General features: G+C 31.3%; 1 protein-coding gene across 17 annotated transcripts in view; it reads right to left on the bottom strand.

The window, feature by feature from the left end:
• The window catches only part of NLGN1 (neuroligin 1), a 732,068-nt gene that overhangs the window by 149,650 nt on the left and 562,941 nt on the right, over positions 1 to 19,477 (bottom strand). The gene's annotated exons all lie outside the window — the stretch shown is intronic.

Raw genomic sequence — 19,477 nt, 5'->3', positions numbered from 1 at the left:
AGCTATTTCAGTTACTCTTGATAACTGCTTTCTTTGTAAACCCCAAGAAGAGATTTTTTTTTTCCATTATACACTATGTTTTTATTCACAGCTGGATACACTGACTCCAAAACTGTGCCCTGTATTCATATCAGTTGAAATAATTTTTGATTTAATGATTGACTATTCAAAAGATTGAGTGAGTGACTGCCAGTATTATCTGTTTTTAACACAAACTTGATAGAAATAACTCATATACATTATATTAATACATAAAAACAATTCTTTGCACATCTAAATCCAAACAATTTTAAAGGCTCCCTTTTGGTTCTGAGTACTTCCATTTGTCAATCTACACTGATCAAATAAATTGAACAACTGCCAAGTTTTCATTGCTTTTTGGTATGTTGACCATCCAGTTATTCACATCCATTCACTAAATTTTCCTCTGAGAGATAAATATGAATGGTTTCTAAAAGTGATTTGAGTTCTAGGCAGAGCTATACTTGAACTTTTGAATAGTGATAAAAATGAAATGATTAAGCCTTTGAAATTCCTTGCCATGAATGGAAATTTCCCATCTGCTTATTAAGAAAACATTCAGAAAATTGGATAATTATAATCATTTATATGTAGCTAGCATCTTTCTACAGTGGCACTCACAGACCTATTGTCTCATTAACCCTCAAATCATTCCCAGGGTAGAGAAATGGAAGCCCTTTAAATAATACTCAGTAATGGCAAAAGCCACAATTCATTGGTTAAAAAAATCACACACACACATTTATTTGTTTGTTTATATCTTCATTTATTTATTTACTTAGTTACACTCCAGGATGTTATTTCTAGAAACACATTTCTTTGCCTTTTAAGGTGACCTATGAAAGTTTCAGAGAGTTTTGAAATACTACTATCATGGTTTCTAAAAACGCAATTATGTTTTCAAAAAATTTGAATATTTTTAATTAAGAAGAGCAATATCCAGAGTGTCAACTAAAATCATATATTTCAATAAATTTTCTCAAAAATAGTCACTGCTAACAAAAACCTAAATAACAAAAAAAGTCAGGTGGTTTTCCATTGTGTTATGTTATTCAAAAAAATCACAAAATATTACTAGAAACCACATCTCAGTTAAATGTTCATCCTTATCTACATATTTATTTGGGGTTTTTCATATTTTAATTGTATCTATTTTCAAATTGATCTCCTATCTACTTTAGTAATCTGGCAGTAGGGATATAGTCATAGTCTCTTGCTATTGCCTCCCATTGGTTCCTAGCACTTCATTTAGTATTACTCTTGATTAAGACTTGCAGGTCATTTTTAAATGCATGTGTTCTCTGTAGGAATGAAAGAGACATAGGTATAAGCTGTTCTGTTGATATTAACACCTATTTATTAATCATCATGTATTAGTTTATCTTGAAGTCTGGATTATAAAAGAAAAAAGCAAATCTGTATAAATGAGTGTGATGGTAGGATGTATCAATGAAAAGAGCTCTGCCTTTCTTAAGAATGGTTTTCAGGGATAGAATGGAGAAACTGTGCCATCTGTTTCCCTGCCCGTCCATTAATATTTGAGGGTTTTATCTAATTAAAATCAGATGCATAAAGGACTGCTGCTACCTTGTTCCAAAAAGAATTTATTTACGTACTTATTTACCGAGAGTGCTATTTGTTGGCATAATTTGAGGTTATTCATTCATAAAATTAATGTGTTTATATTAATGTAAAATTGAGAGCCTCCAATGGACCAGGGGTTGTGCTAGATACTGAAGCTATGGTGACAATATGACATGGTCTGTCTTCAAAGAATCTGAACTTCACTGGGGACCCAGAAAAATACTGATGTAGCTCCTGGACCATGTGAAAAGCAGCATGATAAAGTATTAGGGGACAAAAGAAGAGAGGCAGCTGAACCAGTTTGGGAGAATTAGAGTTAGTAAAGAATTTAGCTGAAGAAGGGAGGCAGGGGAAGGGCACCTCATTGTAATAGTGTGGTCAGATGAGATTTCTGTACCTAACTGCAATTGCTTTACCATTTCTCAGCAAAGCAGAAAATAAGAAACCAAGTTTTTAGATCTTTGATGGTTCTTTAATGTCAGATGTTTTAATTTTTACTTAATTCTCATTCACATAGAGGACGAAGGAAAGTAGCATTTACAGTATCTGACTGATGACAAGTTTCTGTGAATAGGTTAAAAGAATTTCAGCCAACCTAATGAAGCTGCAACCAGCCACTCACTGCAACCACACCAGAAAAAAAGGTTAATAATATGTCAGGAGAAAATAGAGCAAATGCTTATCAATTTGAGAAGAGGTTTCTTTTTGTTGTTGTTGTTACTTCAAATGTGTTTCCCAAAATAGTTTCTAAATAATAGAAATTAATAGTAAGTGCTATGCAGAAAAAAATATTATCAACCTTCATATCTCCATTGATATTGATTTTGAAAAGTCACATTTATAATTTTTATTGATGATAATAATAAGCAGCCTTTGGCAATTTTTATCTTTGGGTTTACTTATTTTCCTGTCTACAACAATACTACATGGATACATACATAAGGTCTCTTTATTGGGAACCTAAAAGAGCGTACTGATAGTAGTCATTAAGACAAGAAATGAATCTCAGTTCTTAACAAAACCATCGACTTCTCCAATAGGCTTATAAAGCCACAATCTAGACCTCTTTCACCCACATGCATCTTTCATAAATTAATAATGAATCTGCACTAAGAAATTTTTCTCCATTGCCCACTTTTTTTTTTCAAATATGAGTATAATCTTCTATCCTGAAGCTGTGCCAAAGTGTGATCCTGGAAATCTTTAAGAAGAAAGCTAGTCTGGGTAGGAGATCGACTTGAGTAGTTCACCTTATGACTTCTTTCCCCTAGTCCTACATCGATATCTGAGCCAAAGAATCCTTTCTACACCTGGAACATGAAGCATAGAAGTAATCTATTTCACTCATTCTCTTTGAGAGTGGAGGTAATAAGAATGAATTTTGACTTTCCTCTAGAGTTCAAAGAGTTTGATGAGCTTTGCCATTTACATATTTAAGAATTAATAGAAGTTTACTTTGGTAAAATTTCCAAAGAACTAAATATATGAATATTTACAAAATACTTTAATCCAGCTAAATATATTGAGTAGCTTGAGAAAAATAGCATTCCCATGATTTGGTCTCTCGAGCCTTCTGATTTCAGATTATTCTCATCTAAGGTTTTTGTAAATGTACTGAAATCTTTCACAACACAAGTAATATTTTTTTGGGACCCCCTCATGCAGAGCTGCACATAGATGGAATACCTGCCATCCAAGGTCCAGGAAATGGAATTCTGATGCAAAATACAAAGAAACCACTTGATCTTTACTGCTCATGTCTTCCTAGGAAAATTTATGAGAATAAAGTCATAAGAGTCTCACTTTCTTCAACTTTATTTGACAAATTTTTCTCAAAGCCTTTCTGAATTCTATAACTTTTGTAAAAATATTTGTTTACTTTCTGATTTATTCCTACAAAAATAAGGTAAGAGATATTTCTTTACACAAGTAATTAATGCTCTATTAAATTATATTTTTATGTTTATATTGTTTAAGTGTGTTTTAGAAAGTTTTACACTATTAAAATGTATAGGCTGGGACCCAATTATCCTACTTCCAGGCATTTATCTGAAGAAACTCAAACCACTATTTTGAAGGGACATGTGAATCCATATGCTCATTGCAGTATTATTTACGGTAGTCAAGATATGGAGGCATCCTAGGTGTCCATCAATGGATGAATAGATAAAGAAGGGGTGATATATATACACGATGGAATATTACTCAGCCATAAAAAAGAATGCTATCTCGCCATCTGCAACTACATGAATGGACTTAAAGGGCATTGTGCTGAGTAGAATAAATCAGGCAGAGAAAGACAAATGTCATATGTGGAACCTGGAGAACAGGATAAACAAACACTAGAAGCAAGCTAATAGAAACAGAGAACATTTGATGGTTGTCAGATGGGGGTTGGGTGAAAGGTAGAGGGGTTTAAGAGGAGCTGGTAGATACAAATAGTCATGGGAATGTAGAGTATAGCATGGGAATATAGTATAGTCTTTAGTATTGTAATAATTATGTATGATGTCAAATGGGTGATCACTCATAAGTTATATAAATGTCTAATTACTGTGATGTACACTTGCAATTAATATAATATTGTATATTAACTATACTTAAAAATAAAAAAATTAAAATTTAAAATAAATAAATACATACGTGTGTGTATATACGTGTACACACACACACACACACACATACAGGCTGTATTTGTCCTTGATTGGATCAACTCAAGTTATGTGGAGGACCTTACAGGGGCCACATGGGAAGGCCAAATGCAGGGTTTGGAAATTGCTAGTAACTTTCCAGGAAGGTTATCTAAAAGATGTGTGAGGACTGCCCTTAATTTAATTTTCATTGGCTACCCATTTGTTACTATAATTAAATTTTCCTTCTTGAACTAAATACAGATTCATACACATGTAATTTATCTTTGACAAAACACTTATATGACTTACTTTTAAAATTTCTTTTGCAAGTTCAAGGTTTATTTGTCTATTTTTCAGACTGGATCAAGTGAACCTTGTATATTATCTTATGTCAGTCATGGTGACTCTGAAGAAATAACATGACAAGAGTACTGAGAGAGGAGAAGGCTTGTCCAGTCATAAATCCCTTCTTTTATCCCCCCACGAATGCCACAAAGTAGGTGTCTATAACATTTGATGATGGCCACATGCCTGACTGTCTTTGCCCCTTCCTAGGGAAGAGAGGAATGGTTAAGTGCTACTGGCCAGCCTTCTCCGATCAACCCGATCTGCCTCTTTCCACTTTGATTAGGCCTTTTACTTTTCAAAAGGAAAGATCACTGCTAGCCAAGTCTTAAAGCTGCTGAAATGAAAAACGTTAGAGCTTTTATGGCCGACTCACCATGCTTCTCTTTTCTAGCTGAAAATATATGCTCAACTCCTTTTCCCCCCCTGGTGCCAAGGAACGTTGTGCAGAAAAGCAATTTATTTTTCTTGGAAACAGAGAGGGAGAATATTTATCATGGTTTAATATCAAAGGAATCCTAAAGAGTAAATAATAGATACTATTGTTTATACCCTTAGGGCAGACTGCCTGAAAAAGAGGGAGAAATCAGGCTTTGGAGGTTTTACAGTGATATCGTTTGAATGATTATCAAATTAAAGCTAAATTATGAGACAAGGGATATGAAAGTATTTTGAAAAGTGACTTTAAAAGTATGTCATCATTATTACAAATTATAACTTGGTTCCACAAAGATACATAGAAACTATTGAATCTTAGAATAAGTCAATAAGCACCAACCAGGAATTGACAATATGTAGGTATAACTATGAAAACTGTGAGAACTAAGAAAATCCCTGCTCATATTATTTTTATAATTTAATAGGAGATATAATCATGTAGATAAAATGGAGGAACTGGGGACGTGGAGACTAGTCAGGAGTTAATGCAGATTTTCAGATATGAGACAAGTGAACACGGAATAATAAGGAATAAGGAGTCTTTCAGATAAGAAATCTATTGGGATGAATAAAGTGAAGAAGATGAAGGACTTAAATATAATCCCCAAGTTTCCTTTTGGACTAGGAGGAGGATGAAGCCATTACAAGAAATAGGCAGTGCAGAAGGATAAGTAGGCTTGATGGAAAGTACGGGAAAAAGAGAAATAATAATGAATTGAGCTTAAGGCATGTTGAGCTGAAATGTCAGCAACAGATCCACAAGGAGATGTTCAGTCAGTGATGAAAACCATCCAACCCAATCTTCTGAGACGGTGTCCCTGGACAAATTCTACTTTCACAAAGGCACTTAAAATTCTGTTTTTTTTTTTTTAGTTTATTTATTTTTTGTTTATTTTGCAATTCATTTAGTCAGTAAGTATTAATCGAGTGCCTTCTATGTACTAGTCACTCTTTAGATTCACAAAGAGGAACAAAATAGATATGCTAACCCTCTCTCATGAAGTTTGCAGTAAACTGGAGGAGACAAACAACAAATAAGTTGAAAAATAAGTTGATTAGTGCTATAACAATAATAACAATTAAGTAAAATAGGTGGGATGTATTTTAGAATCAGTAGTCAGAGACATTCTTTTGGATGACGTGACCACCTGAGACCTAAAAGAGGAGAAGGAGCTAGATAGTCAAAAATTTCTTTTAGGTAAAATGAACAGCATGCATATGGATGCTGAGGCCCACAAGAGCTTGTCAGTTTTAGGAATTCAAGACAGTGTAGTATGAGATGGAATAGGACATGTTAAGTTTACAATGATGGAGACCTCTAAATGGAGAGAGATGTAAAGTATGCATCAGATAAGAAGCCAGTTTCATCCGGTGACCCGAAAGAATAGGGATGTTTACCAAGAATAAAGGACTCCTTTGAAAGCATTTTTCTGATTTCTATGTAACATATCACTCTTTCCATTTAGAGGCATCTCAGTAAAATGAAGCAAAGCAAGAGTTTATTGAAGAAAATGCACTAATAATCCTTCATCGAAGTAGTTCTGTGCTATTGGGCAGGAAGGATGAAGTCCATATGAACTTTGCGGTTGAGAAGAAGGAAGTCATGTGTTTAGAAGTACTATCTAACAAGGAATGCACATTTTTATGATGGGTTATTTCAAAAGTGAGTACAAAATTTTCTTTGCTATTTACAACACAGAATAAAACTAGCAATAGCAATTTTCAGAGTGATATTATTGGTTAACATATATAGCACAACTTTACAATTTACAAAGAGTTATTATACCTTCATTTATTTCTTACAACAATCTGGTGAGATAGGTGTTATTATTATTAATTTTATTTTATTGAAGAAACTAAGACTCAGAAAGAAGACAATTGCCTAGGACATTACACTAGCAGATGGGTAAAGCCCCAGACATTCCTAAAATTCCACGTTTTCCAGGAGACAATTATGTTTCATAATAAAATTTTCAAATAGAATTTCTCACAGAGATTTATTGTGGATTAATATAAACTGTAACCTTTAAATTTGAGCCCAAACAAAATGAAACCCAATAAATACCTATTAACATTAATGGCAAATTGTGTAAGTAATAAGCATCATTTCATATATGGGGAAATTAAGGCAAACTGATATGAAAGGACTTGAGTTTCAAGCCATGTGAGCTTTGATCAGGTTGAAAGATGGTGACTTCACCTAGTAGCTATAGGTTCTTATTAGATAGGAGTTTTTAAAAATACAAATGTTTAACCATATTACATGGAAAACAAAAGGTAGGTGATCTTTTCATTTATGGTTTTAAATTATGCTATTTGCAGATGTAATTTACAAATTGCTTATTATATAATCGAATACTATATCAATGAAATGTAAAGTAATGAAAAAGTTTAATAAAATTTATAAAATCATCTGTTTCCCTAGGTTTGAATTAGGATCACTACTTCTTTGAATTTAGTCTATATTATACAGAACACTAGGATATAGATTTTTACTTTTTTGAATAATGTTCAGATTCACGCATTCATATAATAAAATCAAATTCCCTCAATTTCAAAAGAAAATTTGAATTTCCTTACTTAAAATTCAAAACCATAACACTGAATTTTATTATATTCTCCTCTTCAGGTATATGAGAATGTAGAGAAGAAAGGTAATTAGAGGAAAAGAATGGAAATTTATGAAACATTTCAGGATGGGTATATTTTGGGGGTGAGAAGAAAAGAAGCTCAATCTTTATATTTGTAATAGGTAGTGGATATTAACTGAATTATTCTGACTGGCTAAACAGATGGTCTAAATGTTAAAGGTATACTGGTAGAAAAAGTATACTAGTAGAAAAAACTATATCTGAGAAAAATTATATTTATTATAACACATTATATATAATTTGAAAACTATATCATAATTATATATAATTAAAATGTTATGTACATAAATTATAGATATATATATTTCACTATAAAGTCAAACTTGGGAAAGATGCAATCACAATCAAATTCATACCTTCAATAAATGTTTCCTGTGGTTTCATTTATATCAAATAGGCTAATGTGTAGCATTAACCTATTGCTAGGCATTAGCATTATTGATGAGTCTGTGTGTAACTATTAATCAGTTTGCTTCAGAGAGACAAACTGTGGTTCTAATTTGTTTTCTTAACTCTACTGAGATCTGCCTTTACTTTCTTTTTCTTAGAAATATCTTATGTACACCTGCGATATGTATTGTAACTGCTTAGCTCAAAGCCGTACCTCTAAAATACTGTTGTCTTCTAACAGACTAGGTGGGATCTTCCTTATTAATAAGAAAGCCGTATGCTGAAAACATGTATCTTTATTGCTTGCAGTTATTTAACCATAACTGGATTTTTGTATCTAGTTAAATTTATTTCAGATAGATATCTCAATTCTTCTTTTTCTTTCTCTCCTGCAAAATTGTGTTTGCTGAAAATGAGGATACATGTTGGCACAGTGCCTTTCTGGTTAATGCAAACAAATGGAAGATTGTATTCCTTTAGATTCCTGATATGCTGTCCAAGGTTAAAGTTTCATTCTCATAAGAAAACTAAGTTCTTTAAAGCCTTCCAGAGTTTGATATATTTTTTTGTATTCACTGTTGTTAGGTATGGCCCCTGGGACTGACTAGCTCAGGGAATAACAATGAACTATGGGGCTGCTCACTTCTAGAATCCAGGTACAAATCCAGTTCATTTTGATAATAGCTGGAAAATTTAAAGACTTGATGGATTAAAGATTGGGGGAAGAAAGATAGAGGACAGATTTAAGGTTCAAATCTATAGGCCATATTTGACTCGACAACTGTCCATAACTTTTATATTCTTTCTCTTTAGAAACACCATGACTGGACTAACTACATATTTTCATGAGATGACCAGAATTATCATGCATCAAAGTGCTTATGTGCCAACAGACCTGGGCTCCAGAGACCCACTTACCCTCTGAAGTGGAAAAGAAAAGGAGAGAAAAATGTTATGAAAATGTTACTTTTTTGGTGTTTCGAAAATGTGAAACATGGGATACTGTCATTGGTATTACTTTCATTCTTGTTTTTCTAAATTATCAAATGACAACTTACTTTGAAATAAACACAGCTCTTCGAGTGTCCATGTATAAATGAAATCTTCTGATGTACCAAAATTCTCATTTTATCTTCTACAAAATGTTCTTCTACAATTGCTAAAAAGACAACAAATCTTATCTGTTATACCATGGTAACTATCCTTCATGTTTTGTATGTGTGAAATTATTCTCTCTCTTTTTTCTATTATATTTGTATATTTTCCTTTGCATAGTCTCTTCCCTTTGTTTTTTTCTCATGTGTTTTTCCCAGCTAATAGTTTCTGCCTCTCATTTGACAGTCCACTACTGTCTTATAAGTTCTCTAGAGTCACTCGTTTTTGGTTTCTTCTCAGAACAGCTGCACTTTACAATACATATCCATGTGGCTATTAGGTACCTGAGGAAAGCTTTGCACGAATCATATTAATTTCATTTCTCTCTTCATACTTATTTATATTCAATGTACTTTTATTTATAATTATAATATAAATATATTCATCCATTATATGTTGAGAGATTTAAAAGCTCAGAGATAGTCAGACATTTATTTTTCATCTCATTTACTTCAGGATTTCCTCAGTACAGTATTCTTAGAATAGATTCAAATAATTTGTTTGCTCTTTACTTTGAGACTTGGCCATATTTGAGGAAGCTTAAAGCAGTAGTGATATTATCAAAGTCTGGATGGCAGAAAGAGGCAGAGGAACCTTAGTAATTAATGAATTAGAAAGTGGCTTTTAAGCACAGTTATAAATTTAACTGGAATTAAGTAGACTTCATAAAGTTCTATTATAATATCTTAAATGCAAAAGAAAAATCCCTCTAAACAAAATAAATGTATTACATTTAGAAAAATCAAATTTTTACAGTCATAAATATGTATTTTAGTTCCTAAGGAAAGAAAAAATAAATGATTCATGGAAAGATGTTAAAGAATGATATTTCTGAATTAAAAATGATAGTAATCACAGGATGATCCCTTTGTTAGTTTTAAAAAGAAAATCAAACAGTAGTTTTGGACGTAGCATGGTCCCTGGCTAGAGACTATACTGTACTAGCTAAAGAAAATATTTCTGCAACAGGCGAAGTTTGAAGGCAAGCTTATTATTAATTTGAATTTTTTCTTTTAAGTAATTGGAGAATATTTTCTATCATCAGGTGTAGTTCAGCATAAATCACCTAAAGGAATTTTTAAAAATTTACAGAGAAGAAATACTTTCTATAATTGTTGAATAAATATAGAGACCATATGAAGCGGTGGTGATTAAAATAGAAAGCTATAAACACAAATAGCTGCTTTAAAAGATTTAACCAGAGATGACCAGAATTGAAACCCTTGAATAATCCATTTGCCAGAATGATTAGAGATCACCACAAATCTCATTGGCTTCACAAGTTCAGGTTAATTTCCTTCAAGCACCAGGTCATCTAAGATCAATCATTGCTCTGGGTAGGTCAGAGCTGATCTGAAAAGAGAACTTCTACCTCATAGCTTCAACACTCTACCTTCTCAGGCGACACCGGCTTATGGCTAGCAGTGTTTCAATAATATTTATAATTGAGAAAATCTGAAGTGGGTAGCAGATATCTTCGAAGGCTAAACATTACTACTTTAACTTTAAAGGGATTAAGAATCACTTGGGTTGATCAGATTAGGACCAGAGATTGGAATTTATAACCAGCTCCCTAACGATGCCTATGCTACCGGTCTGAGGGCTACATTTTGAATATAGAAAGGGGCTAAAGATCCTTGAGCTTTCTAGAAGACTGTTATGACATTCTGAAAAAAATCTTTGTTTTCTTAAATCTCACTGTGGATTATGTACAGATATTGCCAGTCCTAGTAGATTTTCGATACTTACATGCCTCTGAAGTAAATGAATGCTGATCAGGCTCCAGTCCCTTGAACTATATGAGATCCACAAGTTTGGTTACAGAGCATGCCTTTTAGTTTGGTTCTCAAATGACCAACTCTCATACTGTCTCTGTATTTTCCTCTGAAATATCTTGGTGAGTCTTTCTAGAGCAATAAACAAATCCTTTCTTAAGCCATTCTCTATTTTTTTTTCTATTTAAAATTATAACATGAAATAATTTGCATTACATGAAAAAACATTTCATTGATTGTTATGCAGAAATCAAATGATTACACAGGAATGTGTGCTCATCTTTATAGCAGCCAAGTTGATTTCTCTCTACATCTCTGGTCTATATTATATGCATGGAATTTTTTTTTCTTTATATCTCACTTCAGAAATTAGTGCATTAAGTAGATGACTATGTTATGAGACAAATGGTGGCAGATCCTTAATGAAGAGCAAATATTTATTGAACTGTTTTTGGCCGATAATGAGTTAATGGGTTAAAGAAAAGTAATGATATATTTAGATACAGTGAATGTACCACCAAAAAAACCTAGGCCTGCCAAATATTATGTTTAAAAAATGGTCTGTTTATATAGTTTCTAAGGCAAATATTGCTTAGCATATTTTGCCCTCTTTATGCATTTTTGAATTTTCCATAAAAATTCTGGATGTCTATCAGTGAGAAAATTACTTCTTGAACTTAATTGGATTAAATGGATCTGTTGCACATTACATAAATACTGCAGAATTCTCTTGAATGATTTATTAGTGGCCTCACCCTTTATAAAAATGAAAGTGCAGCTGAAAGACCTTTTATATTAATATATATTAATTACTTTTTAATTTTTTTAAGTAGAGGTCTCTTTTACCCCAAAGACTCATAAACACAACGGGTAAGATATGTTTTTAGGTACTTGCAAAGACCGCTTACAAAACTGTGCATTCCTTTAAGTTTACAAAAGTCTAAATTTAATATATATACATTAATGTTTAATTTACTCTCTTACGTTTGAACAAAGCTGCTGTTTTTGTGGACTCTGGACTACATGTCTTTAAACCTGAGGCAGAAGCCACAAATTCATGATATTCTGCTCAAGTTCTAGTTAAAAAAAAAAAAAAAAAAAAGCAATAATAAAGAGCAGGCTAGAGGAAGAACTACATACTGAGATGGCTATGTAAGTTTCCATGGAAAGTATTTTAAGCAAATGATACCCAAGACAGGTTATACGTTTATTTATGGGACAAACTTCCACATCTTCCATTATACTCTGAAGTAAATGAATGCTGATCAGGCTCCAGTCCCTTGAACTATATGCATTTAAATTAAAAATATAGAAAGCACAACATACACTGAGGTGGGATCTATTGACTGTGTCAGTAATAGCAGCGTTTTCATTTTTCCTTTTGTAATAGAAGTCATTGTGTGTGTTCAGGATGGATTCTTGGTCTTTATTAATCTCAGCAGTGAGAGCATTTGGGATTTTAAAAGCTATTGATTTTTTAAAAAGAGATCGTATTACGACCTATTCTATAGAATCCTTCAACTTCTATTTCAAATCTGTCATAAGTGGGTATTTGGTGTGGAGGCTCCAGCACACGGTGATGCATTTCAGACACCTTCTTTAATGTGTCTTGAAAGATTTGGATATTTGTTTAATTTTAAGGAATAGAAAATATTCTTGTTTAATTGATGATTTTTCTTTATTTTTTTCTCCGCCCCTTTCTTTTAACAATTTGATAAACAAGTTCCTCGATTATGATAATAAAGGTTGCAAAATGGGCACTTTTAATGTGCCTTTTATTTGCATGCTCTCTCAAGGTGTTCTAAGTAATCAATTTCCCTTCTAGTCACTTGTTTATTTTCACTTGCCTCTGAATTTTATTGTCTTCTCTCTTGAAGTATTTAAAACTTTATTGGCCCCTGGAATAAATTGTTTACTTTTCTTTAAATTAAACATTAACTTATGCTCTTAATAGCAGTATAAAATGAATCTTGAAACAAAATAGATGGCTTTTTCTATTACTTTATGATATTGCTTTATTTTACATCATGACTCTGTAGTGAAAAGCACAAAAAGTAATGAATGCTAAACATAATGTAGTGAAACCTATTAAAACTTAGTTTGTATTCATAATGATTTAAAAGTCTCTGCCCTTTCCTGCCAACCCACACACACTGCAGAAATACAAAGCAAAAAGATGACAATAAAAAATCTTTTTTGAGATAAAAACTCATTTGTTTATTTCCTCCTGTTACGTAGTTTGAAATTAAGAGTATTGCATATGTCACCGCAATTCTCATTCAAAGAGAATGGGACAACGGATCCTTACAATCCATTGCAAAGCGTATTCTAGAAACATGGGCAAACATGACACATGAAAATTAATTTTATGGTGGCCACTCTAGCTGTGGCATAGAACTTTACATTTAAAGGCCCAGATGTACAGTTATAAAAAATCCTAGAGAATGAGCATATGCAAAGGTCTAAAATTCATATTTGGGTTTAGATTTTGAGAATGGGAGGATAGGGGAATATTTAGTAGTTAAATCACTTAAAACAGTATACTTTTTTCCTTTGATGCTATCTTTGTGAGTCAAGATAGTAAATGCATTTTATACTTTCAGTAATTTACTTATGTATTGGCAGCTTTGTAATTTTACATTTAACTACTGTAGTAACATTATCAGCTTGTTCTTATGCTAGGTATAAAACAAAGTGGCTATAAGGAGATAAATTCTTCAAACTACTGCATGCTTTTTTAAAAAATATAAAGAAACTAATGGTTTGTCTATAAAAAATAATATAATTCTTCAAAAAATTTTACATAATATTCTCAGACTAATTACATTTTGGATGCAAGAGATTCTGAATTTTACCTTTGGGGATCTATAACTAGAAAAAAAAACAATATTATAAAATATTAATTTATTTTTATAGATTTTGCTGTAATCTTTTGATATATAATAAGGAAAATGAATCCTGAATTATACATTATTTAACCATACATTTTTTCAAATATTTATTTCAAATAAAGTAATACTCTGAATATTTTGAAAAGTGTTGAAATTGTTGTGGGGCAATGAAGGGGGGGGAATCCTTGAATTACCACGGAGGTAGAAAGGCTATTAAATATTTTGAGTTTTCATTTCCAGTCATATTAAGTAAGTATGTGATTTATATAGTCATTTATATGATTAAAATTTTGCATTATTTTCTGAACTTAACATGATGTTGTATTCACTTCTATATATTTTTACTGAGGCTTTTTATCCTATCATTTTAAAGACTATAATGAATATTTTTACATATATGACTTTTTTCCTTAAGAGTGGATATTAAAGTTATTAATAATTAAATTAATGTCTCTAGATCAGAAAAATTACTTAACAATGACATAATAAATCCAAAATTGTATACATACATAAACATATGTATACATGCTTCATTAAACATTTACAAAAGGAAAAAGGAATTGTGGTTGAGGCAGAAAGTTGCTGAGATATTACATATATTTGTTCAGAAAAGAATAATTTTCTACTGTATGTATATTTTCATACTATTTGATTTTTTAAAAATTATGGATGAATATTAATGATTTTATCCAAAAACGCATTCATTTTATTACAAATCTATGGACAGTCATTATTGTAATGGAAATTAGAAAACTGTTTGTTAAGCAAAATGGTTTGTAGTGCCTGATGTGACTACTGCCATCTTAAGAAGCTAGTTGCTCTAAGTGACTACCACTTTACTTCCAGAGGTGTGGATCTGTATCACCTGAAAGGACTGTTATTACATATGTAAGTAAGCTCATTAAATTGTTTACTGTTTTGTAATATACAGTGCTTAATAAGCACTGTGCCACTGGACTAACAAGCCACTTGTATTCCTGCAGACTACATATATCAAGCCCCCCATCCCCTTTTGGATTCTACCCTCTTGCTACTGGCCAAGACAGCTTCTGTGCATAAGTTCCAGTAATAATCTATTTAATTCTGAACTTATCACTCTCTTTCTTTGGTTTCTTGGCCCAGTCTTCCTTTGGAGGTCAGTGCCAGTACACCCGGAGAAATTTTCTCCCAATTGTTCTATTCAAGGACTTTTTAAAACTATAGTAGGAGCTCAAAGAATATATATTAAAAATTATAGAATAAATAAATTTATTTTAAAAAGTTGAACTTACATTCAAATACATTTTAAAATCTATTTGCTGTCAACAAACTGGATATATTAGCTATTTCACTTTTCAATAAGTTGTTTAGCAATAAATAAAAATTAGAAATTTACCAATTAGATTTTTAATTCAAGGAATTTAAAACCATCCTTTTTCCTTTTTTCCTAAAGCTATCCTTTTCCACCCTATAATCCTCTGTTATGGAGGGTAAAATACAAATGATCTTCTCTCAAAATGTTAAGAAACATACACAATAACTACAATACAAGGTAAATATGAGGTATTATAGTGGAAGAGCTATGTGCTATGAAAATTATTCAGCATAAGGTTTGAGTACCAAGTTAGAAAGAAATTTGAACAAGATCTAATGGATAAGAGTGAGATCATTTATAGGGCCTATATTGCCCAATAAATGACTGATTCTCACTAGATTTATGAGGTACAACTTCATGAAAACATATTCATAAATGAGTAATGACAGCAATAATTCAGTGAAGTAATTGAAAGCCTAATAAATGCTATTTTTTTATAATTTCAATCAGGAGTTTTTAACTGTTCCATTCTAAGAAGCATATTTTTCCAAACATTTCATTTGAAAATTATTCAAATATACAGCAAAGTTAAAAGCATTCATATAACAACTACACCTAACATTTTATAATATTTGCTTCATTATTTATGAATCCATCTATCTATTCGTAAGGAGCAAATTTTAAGAGTTTTTACATTTTTGTAATTATAACATATGAAATTAAATCACATTACACAATCAATGTATATTTTAAATAAGACGGTAATGTTTTTCTTTCAAGGATTGTTTCTAACTTAGTGATGATCTTACAATCAAAGATATTTTGGAAATATAGTTTTAGTTTTGACATAAAAAATGAATTAACTTTCTATTAAATTTTTTAAGAGATATTTCACATTGTTCAAATATTTGGAGTTAACTTTAGCAAGATATCAAGACTGAAGCTCATCATTCCAGTATAAAAACATGAATCATGATTGAATTACAGAAGAATAACTTTAATGACATAAAAGAGTGGAACAAAAATTATAGGAAGAATTTAGAACATTTAATGTCAGGAACAGTATTTTCTCAGGGAAGTTATTAACAGGTTTTCATCACTGTTTATTTAGGCCAGATAATCCTTTTTCATCACCATTTTTTTTTTTTTTTGCTTTGGATACTAATAACTGCAACCATATCTCTCCCTTATTTTGGTTATCTAGATTCTTTTGTATTCTAAATTCTTATAGAACAAATAATACAAAAATATAATCTATATGTTCGATCTCTGTTAACGCCCCCACTTTCCTTACCATTAATAAATCTTCAAGAACTACTGTTAGTTAAATTAATTGACTGTAGCTGTAATGTAAGTGCCTTATGATTTTAGAAAAAAATATATGAGAAATTCAAAAGGAGAAAACTTAAAAAAAAAAACCCTGTGGTTTAGAATTTCTGTATTAGCACTTAATTATCTGAAATTGTTAAGGAATCAGCTATTTCGTGTAATTATTTCTTCCCACATCACATCCCACACAAAAGTACTAAATTAAAAACTTACCCTTCTAAAATGTGTGGGAAATTTTCCTACTTTATAAAACAGTGACATCTAATAGTAACTTCATGATAACAAGTTAGCAGAAGAATCATCTTTTTGTATTCAATGTACTGAAAAATATTAAATCATATTTTGCTCCCAGAACCTGTTCCTCCACGGAATAAATAGTTAGTAAACTTTTTTGTTTTTATAATACGCAGCTGTTATGTCTCTGTCCTTACTATCTGCCTATCTCTCTCTCTTATTCCTGTCAGAGATTCTGTTACTAATGTCCACTATATTTTTATCTATTCCTTTTCTTTGTGGTTATGGGGGGAAAATACAACTGGAGTATTAGTACTGAAAAATAAGGACAAAATCTCTGAGGGCTTGAGAATTTTTAAAGAATGAATTATGTGAGCTCAGTATATAAACATTTTGATATCTATTTTTTAAATATTCAAAGACTTAAAATCCACATTTTTAATATGTTCAAATTGTTTAAGAATTTAAGTAAATAATCAAAAAATGGGGTGCTACTGAAAATTATAAATTAAATTTCAGGTTTTAACTATATATTTTCAAAAAACACTGAATGCTAGTTTGTCCTTAATTTGTAATGTGTTTTTAATTACAAATTTAATCATAATAGCTAATGCATGTTGACTGTCTTCTATGTACCAGGCACTTTTTAAATTGCTTTATATACATTAACATGTCTGTTACTCACAACAGACCTATAAGTTTAAACTCTAAGTGTGCACAATTTATAGATACAGAAATGGAGGTAAAGAGAGTTGAAACAACTTGCTGAAGGGGAATTACTGTTTAGGCTCAACTAGTCTGGGTCCAGAATCTACATGCTTAACCACTCTGGATACCATATATTAATGCAACTTCACATTAATATATATTCATCTAAGTGCATGTTATTTTCTTTTAAGAACATAATCTTTGTTCATTAAAGAAAACTATAAATGGGAAAAAATTTTTAAATGACCAGAAATTTTACCACACACACATGAAAACAAACTGTTAATATTTTGACATATTTTCTTATTCTAGAAAAGTTTCATAGCTTTTTTAAAAAAGCTTTAATCATATTGTTATATATATTGCATTTGCTTTTATTCAGTTTACTATATAGCTTAAACTCTCTACAAACCATTATATAGTTCTTTTGATCATTACTTTTTAGTTACTGAAGAATATGCCATCAACTACTTACAAAATGGTCTTATTTTAAACTAAAAAACATAAAAAAAAATGATTGTTAAAGCTAGTATCAATAAGCCTGATAAAATATGTACCATCTCTCTTTAAAATTCTACTTAAAAAAAAAATTTCTCACTGGCTCATTGATCTAGATAAAGTCTTAAGTAATAGAAAGTTAGGATGTATATAAAAAGGGAGGGATAGGTAGTCATATTAAGAAAGTTTTGATAATATATATATACATCTTATATAAATATATGGTTTGCCTCATGAATAAATCTCTAAATTGAAGATTCAATTAAAATTGTTTGATATTTTTACTTTAATTGAGAAGCAGGTACAAAAGTATAATTTGAATAATGAAATCTATTCCTTAGACCTCATTTAATGTACATCACCTGTCAAGTAATAAATAATAGTACAATAGCCATTGTACATTCTTCTGTATCAGTCTTGCAGCCTAAGTAGCTCATATTAGAACCTTTGATTGCTCTCTGGTATTAGCTCAGCTGGGTAGTAAAAATGTCCTTAAATCTGATTAAATAATTCAAAGTAAGCTTCTGTAATTTAAGTATCCCTCTTTCCCCAAGTCATAAATAAATATGACATGAGCTTTTTTTCCTCTGATGCAAACCGACATGGAGCAATGCAGAATTTTTCTTGTCCAGTTAACAACTCGCGGTTAAGTACATAGCAGAGAAATGCAACCTACCAAATGATGAATATGATCTTCAGACCTGGCAGCCCAGGCAACACAACAACCAGATTTCTGACATTTAACTTCTATGAAAAAGGGTGAATTTATTCCATCTATTATGACTGAGCATCTCTGTCCCATTGGCTAAGATAGCAGGGTGGAAAGAATCATATATGGTAGATGAAGATCATGCATTCTTGAGCCAAAAGCACTAATACTGCTATCTGACAGATAAGTAGGAGAAAAATATTTTTTCATTTGCACACACATAGTTATATCATGCTATTTTGTTTCACTAAAATAATAAAGTATAATCTGAGTTTACAGATATCCAGCTAATTTTAAAGGAAAGATTCTTTAAATTTGTAGAGTGGTGGGGAGAGTTATGCAAGATATTCCCAGAGTAAGAAGGTGCAGAGCATGATTGAAATAAAGTTTCTCTTAAAATAACACATACAGTGTTACTTCTAATGGAAAACATCAGTAAACAAATTGCCAGCCCTTTTCTTTTTCAGAGACTTTCCATTAGACCATTTTCATGTTTTTTTTTTTAATATCCATATATTTTCATGGGAGGAAGAATCTTATAAATACATGAATAGGAAGACAAAATTAAGATAACATAAAATTTTGGAGTTGTAGAAGGCTTCAAGAAACCATATAGACTAAATTTCTGCCTGGAACCTTCAAACGGACAATTGATCACTGTTAATTATTTTAACAAATGCTATTGAACTCTTCCGCGTTTTCTCAACTGAGCAAAAATAGAGTGTTTTCAAACTTTTCTTCAAAAGGGGTAAATCCAACACATATGTTGGTTATCCTTCGATAACATTACATGCTATAAATCAATTAGCAAAATGACCTGTC

The sequence above is a fragment of the Rousettus aegyptiacus genome, unplaced genomic scaffold, assembly GCF_014176215.1.
Source record: "Rousettus aegyptiacus isolate mRouAeg1 unplaced genomic scaffold, mRouAeg1.p scaffold_m13_p_4, whole genome shotgun sequence".
In the NCBI taxonomy this organism is placed as follows: Eukaryota; Metazoa; Chordata; class Mammalia; order Chiroptera; family Pteropodidae; genus Rousettus; species Rousettus aegyptiacus.
This window is presented reverse-complemented; position numbering and strand designations above follow the sequence as displayed.